The following is an 11447-nucleotide window of genomic DNA, read 5'->3' as shown; positions in this document are numbered from 1 at the left end:
CTGAGGGAGGACCACTTCCAAACTCACTTATGTGGTGATTAATGGACCTTGGTGTCTTGTCATGGGTGTCTCTCCATAGAGCTTTCTCATGACATGGCAAATGGCTTTTCTCAGGGTGAGCAATCAAAGAGGGAGAGTGAATGAGAAAGACTACCCAAGATAGAAGCCACAGTCTAGATGACCTAATCTCAGAAGTGAAATCCTATCACTTCTGCCCTATTGTATTCATCAAAAAGCAATTTAGTACACTCAGGCCACTTCCAACAATAGGGATTACACCAGAGTGTGAAAACCAGAAGGGGGGGACCATTAGGACCATATCAGAGGCTGCCTACCGCACACTCAAATTTATCAATTTTATTCTATATTGTTAATGCTTTTGTGTATTATTTAAGAAATACATCATACCCCAAAGTGCTAAAAATATTTTTTGCTAAATATTGCTCCAAGATTTTTTGCTAAAGGTTTTTAAGTTGTCAATGTCCTCTAGTCAAAGACGACCTAAAATTTAGCAAGTTGAATTTATTATTCATTGCAGCAAGGAAGAACACACACCATGAGGAATCCAGGGGTATTTCAGTAAGATTAGATTAGAAAAAAACCTTTTACTGGAATTGAACTTCAGTTGAATGATTTGGAGGAGGTCCTAAGAAAGTGGGAGATTGTTCTAAATTGGATGCCAACAAAAAGTAAGAGGGGGCAATTCTATGATCAGGTATCTCAATAAATCTTTTCTATAGGGAGAGAAAAATAGCATAAGGCTAAGATTATAATGGTAAAGTAGAAGTCACTCATTTTGGCCAAGAGAGGGGGCATTTGGTATTCTGTGAGTGGCACAGTGTTTAGACAAAATTATGAAATGACCTTGCTTTGTCTTAATTTATTATGGTCTCAGAGTAACCTTGTCTGAGGTGGGTGTTCTGTGTTTATGTCTAAATATGAGGATAACATGACCTAGATGTGACTGCCAGGCCAGCTTCTGAATGTCAAGGGCTATTCTTTTTTTTCTTTTTCAAAATATTGCCTTTATTTTTAAGTGTCTAAGAAGGCTAGAGTTGGATTTTGTATATGGTATACTATTAGCCTCCAATTTCAGTTTTTTTTTCATATGTATAACCAATTGTTTTACCATAGTTTGTGGCCAAACCTCTGATCTTTAACTCCATGTTTTGAGAGCTTTTAGTAAATGTTATGAGTTTATTGTTTTACTAATACTTGAGAGTAGGATATATTACAGGTATATTCAGTGTGATACGTATTTACCTTTTCTCCTCTTTAAGCAGATTTGGGGGGAGGGGTTCATGTGGTGCTTTTCAGAGCCGGAAATACTTGATTCTTTGAGGACCTCTACTAATAAATCAGTGTACCTTTGAGTTTACTTCAAAGAGGTTCTCTGGAAGAAATAATCACCAAAACCTATTGAGTAGTCAACTGGAATGTGTTTAGAAAGGAGAAATGAAAGCAACAAAATGATTGAATCACCTAGATATTTGGTGCCATAATAGATGATTATGTGGTGTTTTAACTAATGGAGGGCTAGATACAGACAGAATATCACAGAAGGGGTTATAATAAGAATAGTTTTTTTTAAAAAAAGAATAGCTTTAGACAGATATGGATCAAATATGAGGAAAATTTTTGTGACCCCATTAAGCTTATTAGAAGTAGTCAGTGTTCACACAAGATGCTTAAAATTGGGATTGAGGGGTGCCTGTCTGGCTCAGTTGGTAGAGCATGCAACTATTTTTTAAAAGATTTTATTTATTTATTCATGAGAAACACTCGGGGAGAGAGAGAGAGAGAGAGAGAGAGAGAGAGAGAGAGAGAGGCAGAGACATAGACAGAGGGATAAGCAGGCTCCATGCTGGGAGCCCTATATGGGACTTGGTCCCAGGACTCTAGATCCTGCCCTGAGTCAAAGGCAGGTGCTCAACCGCTGAGCCACCCAGGCGTCCTGAGCATGCAACTCTTGATCTCAGGGTGAGTTTATACTGGCCCTAGAGCTTACTTTAAAAAATTAGGATTGAATTTAAATCCTATTAAAATCCTTGGGATCCCTGGTGCATCCCGGTGCATGGAGCCTGCTTCTCCCTCTGCCTATGTCTCTGCCTCTCTCTCTCTATCTCTCTCTCTCTCTCTCTCTCTCTGTGTGTGTGTGTGTGTGACTATCATAAAAAAATTTTTTTAAAAATTAAATAAAATCCTTTAAAGCCAATAGCTCAATACAAGTTGTTTGTTATTGTTTTTTAATAAACATAAAAGGGACCTTAAAGATGAGGTTAAAAACTGGAGTCCAGGAAAGTGAAGTAACTTAACTGGGTGCATTAATTGCTAAACCTGAATCTAAACCTTGAGTAGTATAATATTGTTTTATTGTGAGCTACCATTTATGGACAATTTACTATGTGCTCAATGCTTCACTTATAGGCCTGTTTAATCCTCACAGGGGCCCTGTGAAAATTAAATAGTCTTATTATCATCACTGTTTTACTAATGAACAAAGAGGCTCAGAGAGATGGAGTGGCTTGCACTGTGTGAGCACAGGCTCACACAGCTGATAACTGGCAGGAGCTAGAATAAATCTAGGCATTCCCCCATGAAACTCTATGCTCTTGATCACAGAGCATTATGGCTGCTTTAGTGGTAGAAGAAGCAGGGACTTTTAAATCAAAACAGCAGAGTTCAAATTCTGCTTCTTCTACTTAATAGTTGTGCCACTCTGGTCTAATTATCTACCCTCTCTGAGCCTCAGTTTTCTCACCTGTGAAATGAATCATACTTAACCATGGTGGGTTGCTGTGAAATGCCTGGTTAGCCTGTGTAGACATTTGAACCATATTGGTTCGATTGTTTCTTTCTTCCCTTTGCATCTCTGCTCAGTGTTCTTTTCATTGAACCCTGATGCCCCCTATTTGATATAACATTAAACCAGCAACTAATGTAATCTCATATCTGGCCCTCCAAATTCTAGTGGTTTCTGTGAGTGTGATGTGTGTGTATAAAATTCCGTGATTTCACCCATTTCAAATTTGAGTAAGTTGCCATCCACATAGGTTGGAACATATTCTATGTCCCTGAATTTCTAGAAATATTTTGTTTTAGTTTGTTTATTTTTAAGTGAATAACACATGGTCATTTATCTGTGGCAGAAATTCCAATCCAGAGATCTCTCTGAAGGCTAAAAATGAAATACCAATCAGACCTACCATTTCTTTAGCGCTTATTAGGAGCCAGGCACTGTTTTATGTCATACAGATTAATTTTTATATATCTCACAACAACCTATTTTTACTTTAAAAATGGGAAACTGAAGCACAGAGAAGGAAAGTCATTTGCCTAATATCACACTACCAGCAAGTGGCTAAATCAGAATTAGAACCAGGCAGTCTGACTCTAAAGTCTGTCTTAATCTGTATGGTATTATGCACTGTCTCTCAAGAAGAAATAAGGATCTTGGTTAATATTCACTGAACTCAGATGGTGCCAGATGAGAGCTATTGTCACATTCTTTTCCCTTCTCTCTTTTTTTTTTCTTTTCCCTTCTCAACACATTGTGAGTAGGTGTTGGTCCCTACTCCCATAAAATTGTCCTTGGCAAGGCCACAAGTGAGCTCTAGGTTGCCAAGTGCATTCAGTACTCCTTTATCCTAATTTTACACAACAACTTCCAACTTTTTTTTTTTTTTTTTTTTACAACTTCCAACTTTTGACACTGAATGTGTCCCCTCAAAATTCATCTGTTGAAATCCTAATCCCCAATGTGATGGTTTTAAGAGGTGGGGATCTTTGGGAAATGATTAGGTCATGGGAGTGAAGCCTTAATGAATGAGATTGGTGCCCTCATAAAAGAGGTCCCAGAAAACTCTCTTGCCCACTCCACCATGGAAAGATAAGTGCAGAAAATGGTTGTGTGCAAACTGGAAGAGAGTCCTCACCAGAACCCAACCATATTGGCACTGTGATCTTGGATTTCTACCCCCCAGAACTGTGAGAAATAAATTTCAATTGTTTATGAACCATGAAGTCTATGGTATTTTATTTTAGTGGCCCAAACTGACTATGACATCAACATCAAACAGAATTAATAATTTCATTTTTAGGGATCCCTGGGTGGCGCAGCAGTTTGGCGCCTGCCTTTGGCCCAGGGCACGATCCTGAAGACCCGGGATCGAATCCCACATCGGGCTCCCGGTGCATGGAGCCTGCTTCTCCCTCTGCCTGTGTCTCTGCCTCTCTCTCTCTCTCTCTCTCTGTGACTATCATAAATAAATAAAAATTTATAAAAAAAATAATTTCATTTTTACAACACTTTCTTCTCTTAGTTTTTATAAGACTGAAACCTCATAGTGTTCCTTTTATCTTTTTTTAAAGGACTTTATTTACTTATTTATGAGACCATGCAGAGAGCCTGATGTGGGACTTGATCCTGGGACCCTAGGATCACACCCTGGGCCAAAGGCAGGCACTGAACCACTAAGCCACCCAGGCACTCTGTGTTCCTCTTATCTCACTGGCTGCTCTTTCACATTATCTTATGCTGACTCCACTGTTTTTCCCCCAGCCCTCAAACTTTAGAGTGTTTATGGCTCATTCCTCAGATATTTCTCCAGACAATCTCATACTAGTCCTTGCACTTTAACTACCATCCATTTATATACTAATTATTCCCAAATAGTCAACCCTATCCTATACTCCATATTTGTGTATTCAACTGTCTACTTGAACTTCCCACTTGGCTGTCTTATAGGCTTCTTTAATTTAGCATGTCCAAAATAGAAACTTGATCTTCCCACCACCACAAACCTGCTCTTCCTGCAGTCTTCTTCATCTTGGTTAATGACAACTTCATCTTTCTAGTTGCTTAGACTAAAAACCTCAGAGCTATCCTTGATATCTCCCCTTCCTTCACACTACAACAATCTATCACCAAGTCCTCTCAAGCCCAATCTCCAAAATGTATATTAAGTCTGTTACTTCTCACCATTCACACTTTGAAGTCTTAGGAATCATTGATAAGGGGCAACCCCGGTGGCGCAGCGGTTTGGCTGGAGACCTTGGATCGAGTCCCATGTCGGGCTCTCTGCATGGAGCCTGCTTCTCCCTCTGCTTCAGTCTCTGCCTCTCATTCTTTCTCTGTGTCTCTATAAATAAATAAATAAATAAATAAATAAATAAATAAATAAATAAATAAATAAAATATTTTAAAAAAAGGAATCATTGATAAGAAAAGTAGGAAAAGAAGGAGAATTTGTATTTTCCCTAATCAGAGTACAGCACATTTTTTTTTTTGTACCCATGGCAAATGAGCCAGGGGTGGGGAATGAAAAACATTATAGTGACTGCTGCCATTAATCATAATTGAAGTCCACAGTGTGATAGGCTCACTAATAGCCTCTTTATTTACTTATTCAGAGGAATTTTTTAAAACTCCTCAGGAGCATCACACACCTTGCTTTCTAAAGAGTGTTCTCCTTATGCCTTGTATATATGTGCACTTTCTCTCACCTGAAATTATCTCTTCACACTAGTCTATCCAGCCAACTCTTAACTCCTTCAAGTCTTAGACTAAATCAACTTTCCCTTTAATAACTATTTATTAAATTGAATCTATAAACCAGGCTATGACCTTAGGTGTTAGAAAGATAAAGATGAATGATACTCAAAAAAAAAAAAAAGATGAATGATACTCTGTCCATTTTCAAGTAACTTCACAAGTTGATATCAGAGAAAGGAACATAAAGGAACAAATAAAATGAAAGTTATAGGTGTTATGACAGAAGTCTGAATGGATTTTTTAAAAAATATTTTATTTATTTATTCATGAGAGATACACGGAAAGAGAGACAGAGACACTGGCAGAGGGAGAAGCAGGCTACGTGGAGGATGCCCTATGTGGGACTTGATCCCAGGACTCTGGGATCATGCTCTGAGTCAAAGGCAGACGCCCAACCTCTGAGCCACCCAGGCTTCCCTGAATGGATTTTGATATGAGCAGATCCAGTTCTGCCTGAGGGTATCAGCTGAGTCTGGAAAAATAAATAGCTGTTCACCAGATGCAGAGAGAAGCAAGAAAAAAGATACAAAGGTGTGAAACAGCCTGGTAAATCCAAGAGTTGTGAGCCATTCAAAAATGGATAGATAGGACATTAGGGAGGTAGTTTGGGCAGTTTGAGAGATAAAGCTAGTAAAGTCTATAGTGGCTAATTCACAAAGGAATATGAATGTTGAGCTGAAGAACTTGGGTTTTATCCTGTGGGTATGGGAGAGTCATTGAAGTTTTAATCAAGGGAGTAACTTGGTCAAATTTGCATATTACAAAGATTCATTTATACCAGTGGTTTTCTGCAGCTGGCTCCTACCAGCTCCCAAGACAGATGATTCTTACAATTTTAGAAATTTTGCAAGCCAACTGATATGTTAGTAGCTTAAAATCAGTGATGATGGGAATATTTACGTAATGGGTGTCAGCAAATGCTACAAATTAAAACCTCTTTTCCCCTAGAAAGCCTGTTGTTAAACATTTACCAGGACATAAATGCCAATGGCCATTGTGGCAAGTAGACTGAAGGATGAAAACTGTACTGAGAGAGGCAAATGCAATAATCAAGAAGAGTGATGTCGAGGCTAGAAATAGGGAGATGGCCATAGGGATAGAAAAAAGGGTACTGATTTGATAGACCTTTAGTTGTAGAGTCAAGCCTTAATTGGAGGAATTTAGCAAGGAACAGGAGAGATTATTGCTTAGTTCCTGACAGGTCATTTTGCAGATAACAATGCCACCAATTAAGGTAGTGAACATAGAAGAAGAAACAAGTTCAGATAAGAAGATGGCAACTTTGGTGATATTTGTTGAATTTGAGGTGCTTATGGGATATTTACAGGGAGATGTCCAGTAGGTAATTGGAGACCTAGGTCTGAAGCTCAGGGAAGAAATTTGAGCTAGAAATAAAGATTGGGCATCATATTCATAAACAGCTATGATCCATATATTTGTTTGGTTCACTGACTTATTTAAGAATTTCACACTAGGGCAGCCTGGGTAGCTCAGAGGTTTAGCACCACCTTCAGCCCAGGGTGTGATCCTGGAGACCTGGGACTGAGTTCCACATCAGGCTCCCTACATGGAGCCTGCTTCTCCCTCTGCCTGTGTCTCAGCCTCTCTCTCTCTCTCTCTCTCTCTCTCTCTCTCTTTCTCTCATGAATAAATAAATAATTTTTTTAAAAAAGAAGAATTTCACACCAGTTCTGGATCTTAGGAAAATACACGTCAACCCTACTGGTAATGTATTTAATTGCACTGAGAATAGCAAATACAATAAATATCTTTGGGAAGAGGAAGATGGCAGCAGAGTAGGAGCCTTATCCCCTGAACACCACTAGATAACTACGAAATCATCCTAAATACTCTAGAAATCAACCCAAAGACTGACAGAAAAAGCTCCACAACTAAAGGGAGAAAAGATGCCGCATTGAAGAAAGTATGAAGTGCAGAGTTGAAATTTAGAGGAAAAAAGGACTACAGATGCCAGGAAGGGGAGGGAGCCTTGGTTGTGGAGAAGGGTGAGAGAGATAGGAGTACATGGGAGAATGCACAAAGAGAATATTTCCCAAAGCCATTGGCTTGGAAAATGAAAGGAGCTGAATTTTGTGAGTTCTTGCAACCAGCAGGGCTTAAAGTGTGGAGTTTTAAAGGTCAGTGGGTTTGGCTAGGATAGAACCCAGAGGGCACTGAGTTGCTCCTGGAGAGAAGGCAGGCAAACAACTCAGAGGCAGACAGCAAGTAAACAACAATCTGAAGAGCATCTGGGACATGCAGGAGGGAGATTATTTGCTCTTCTCAGAGTGAATCCCTGGGAAGCAGTATTCAAGGAGACATCTCTCCAGGAACAAAGGAATTGCCTGGCATCATTTCCCTCCCCTGCCCCTCAGTATAAACACAGAGCCATCTCAGGGAAGCACCACAGCACTGACACTGGTTGCCTAACTTGTTTTTTTTTTTAAGATTTTATTTATTCATAGAGACAGAAAGAGAGAGATGGTTGCCTAACTTGTTTACAACAAGCCCTATCCCCCCTGTACTCTTATGGGACTGCCATACTAGTCAATCTTGCTTCAGTCCCAGCAAGGCAGGCCCCTCCCCCAGAAGACAAGCACAAACACCTGCCCACACGTCTCCTGACAGGAGAGTTTTTTCAGGGCCTCAGTTCTGCTGGAGGTGGTGACAGGTCTCATTTCACAAGCAGATCAGAGCACACCTAGTTAAAACTTGCCATATTTCAGGCCACGGACCAAACAAACACTGCCCATAGTAGGTGAGGAGAACCTATGCAGATGACTGGCCTGAAGGACAGAATGGCCAAAACACAAAGCACAGTGCATGCAACACATACCAGAGACACTCTGAAGCACCAGTCCCTGGACATTACATGATGTCTTCATAATAATGCCATTGCTTTCAGGAGCAAGAGACATAACTGGCTTTTCTAACACAGAAAAGACAGAGACAGACAAAATGTGAAGCTAGAGGAATTTGTCCCAAGTGAAAGAAGACAAGGCCATGATCAGAAATCTAAGTGAAACAGATATAAGTAACATGCCTAATGGAGAATTTAATATTTTTTTCCTAATGGAGAATTTAAAGTGACAATCATAGGGATACACACTGCACTTGAGAAAAGAATACAAGATCTCAGTGAGGGCAGCCCTGGTGGCTCAGTGGGCAGCCCTGGTGGCTCAGTGGTTTAGCGCCACCTTCAGCCCAGGATGTGATCCTGGAGACTCAGAGTCCCGCGTCGGGCTCCCAGCATGGAGCCTGCTTCTCCCTCTGCCTGTGTCTCTGCCTCTCTCTCTCTGTCTCTCATGAATAAATACATAAATAAAATATTAAAAATAAAATTTAAAAAAATAAAAAAAGACCCCAGTGAGACCTGCACCATAGAAATAAAAGACTTAAAAATGAATTAGAGATGAAGAGTCCAATAAACAAGATTAGAAACAGGCTTGATGCAATGAACAGCAGGCTGGAAGAGGTAGAGGAACAAATTAATGATCTAGAAGACAAAGTAATAGAAAGTGATAAGGCTCAACAAAAGAGAGAAAGAAGGATTACACAACATGAGAATAGACTTAGGGAGCTCAGTGACTCCATCAAATCTAATAACATTTGTATTATAAGAGTCTCAGAAGAAGAAGAGAGAGAAAAGGGGACAGAAAATGTATTTGAAGAAGTAATGGCTGAAAACTTCCCTAATCTGAGGAAGGAAAAAGATATCCAGATCAAGGAACCAAAGAGAACTGTGATCAAAATCAATAAAAGCAGGGCAACACCAAGACATATTGTAATTAATTTTGCAAAATATAGTGATTAAGAAAAAATTTAAAAGCAGCAAGACAAAAAGAGTCCTTACCTTAAAGGAAAAGCCCATAAGACTAGCTGGAGATTTCATGACAAAAACTTGGAAAGCCAGAAGACAGTGGCATGATATATTCAAAGTGTTGAATGGGAAAAATCTGCAGCCAAGAATACGCTATCCAGCAAGACCATCATTTGGAATACAAGGAGTGATAAAGAGTTTCCCAGACAAACAAAAAACTAAAGTTCTCTGCAAGAAATCTTTTCTTAGATTTTATTTATTTGTTCATGAGAGACATAGAGAGAGGCAGAGACATAGGCAGAGGAAGGAGAAGCAGGCTCCATGCAGAGACCCCAACCAGGCACTTGATCCTAGGATTCCGGAATCATGCCCTGAGCCAAAGGCAGACACTCAACCACTGAGCCATTCAAGCATCCCTCTGCAAGAAATATTAAAGAGAACTCTTAGAGTGGAAAGTAGAGACCAAAAGTGACAAGGACAAGAAAAGAACAGAGGAAATCTCCAAGAAACAATGACAAAAATGTAATAAAATTGCAATAAATTAAAAATTGCAATAAATATGTATCTATCAATAATTACTTTGAATGCAAATGTACTAAACATTCCAATCAAAAGGCATAGGATGGGGCAACCCCGGTGGCTCAGCGGTTTAGCGCTGCCTTCAGCCCAGGTCATGATCCTGGAGACCCGGGATTGAGTCCTGCATTGGGGTCCCTGCATGGAGCCTGCTTCTCCCTCTGCCTGTGTCTTTGTCTCTCTTTTGCTCTGTGTCTCTCATGAATGAATAAATAAATCTTTTTTAAAAAGGCATAACATTACAGAATGGACAAAATAAAAAAAAGACCCATCTATATGGTACCTAAGAAGGACTCAATATAGATCTAAAGACACCTGCAAAAAAAAAAAAAAAAAAACACTTGCAGATTGAAAGTGAGGAGATGGGGAAACATTCATCACACAACTGGATGTCAAAAGAAAGCCAGAGTAGCAATATTTATATTAAACAAATTAGACTTTAGAAAAAGACATAACAATGGGACGCCTGGAGCTCCCTTGGTTGAGCGTTCAACTCTTGGTTGCAGCTTGGTTCATGACCTCAGGGTTATGGGATCAAGCTGTGTGTTGGGCTCTGTGCTCAGTATAGAGTCCCCTTAAGAAATCCTGTCTCGGGTGGTTCAGCGGTTTAGCGCCTCCTTTAGCCCAGGGCGTGATCCTGGAAACCTGGGATCGAGTCCCATGTCGGGCTCCCTGCATGTAGCCTGCTTCTCCCTCTGCCTGTGTCTCTGCCTCTCTCTGTGTCTCTCGTGAATAAATAAGTAAAATCTTTAAAAAAAAAAAGAGAGAGAGATTCTTTTTTCTCCCCCACCCTCCCCCCACATGTGCGCGCGCTCGCGCGCGCACACACGCACATACTCTTTCTCTCTCTCTCTAAAAGTAAATAAATAAAATCTTCAAAAAAAGACATAACAAGAGAAAAAGAAGGGCACTATATCATAGTAAACGGGAAGATCCAACAAGAAGATATAACAATTTAAAATATTTATGCATGCAAGAAAATATATGAAACAATAACAAAAATAAAGGAACTAATTAATAATAATTAATAATAATACAATAATAGTAGGGGATTTTAACACCACACTTTTTTTTCCCGTATTATAATTCTCTTTCATAAGAAAGAGTTGTATTTATTTATTTATTTATTTTTTACGTGTAATATATGTACATATAGAGAATACATAAGCTTTATTATATCCTAATGCATAAATATACCTTCTGTCAAAGATGAGTCTGTAACTTTTTCCATTAATATTTTGTAGCCTTCAGTGTACCAGTCTTTTACTTACTTAAATTTATTTCTTTTTTTTTTTAATTTATTTTTTATTGGTGTTCAATTTACTAACATACAGAATAACCCCCAGTGCCCGTCACCCATTCACTCCCACCCCCCGCCCTCCTCCCCTTCTACCACCCCTAGTTCGTTTCCCAGAGTTAGCAGTCTTTACGTTCTGTCTCCCTTTCTGATATTTCCCACACATTTCTTCTCCCTTCCCTTATATTCCCTTTCACTAT

This window comes from Canis aureus, chromosome X, assembly GCF_053574225.1.
Source record: "Canis aureus isolate CA01 chromosome X, VMU_Caureus_v.1.0, whole genome shotgun sequence".
Taxonomy (NCBI): domain Eukaryota; kingdom Metazoa; phylum Chordata; class Mammalia; order Carnivora; family Canidae; genus Canis; species Canis aureus.
This window is presented reverse-complemented; position numbering follows the sequence as displayed.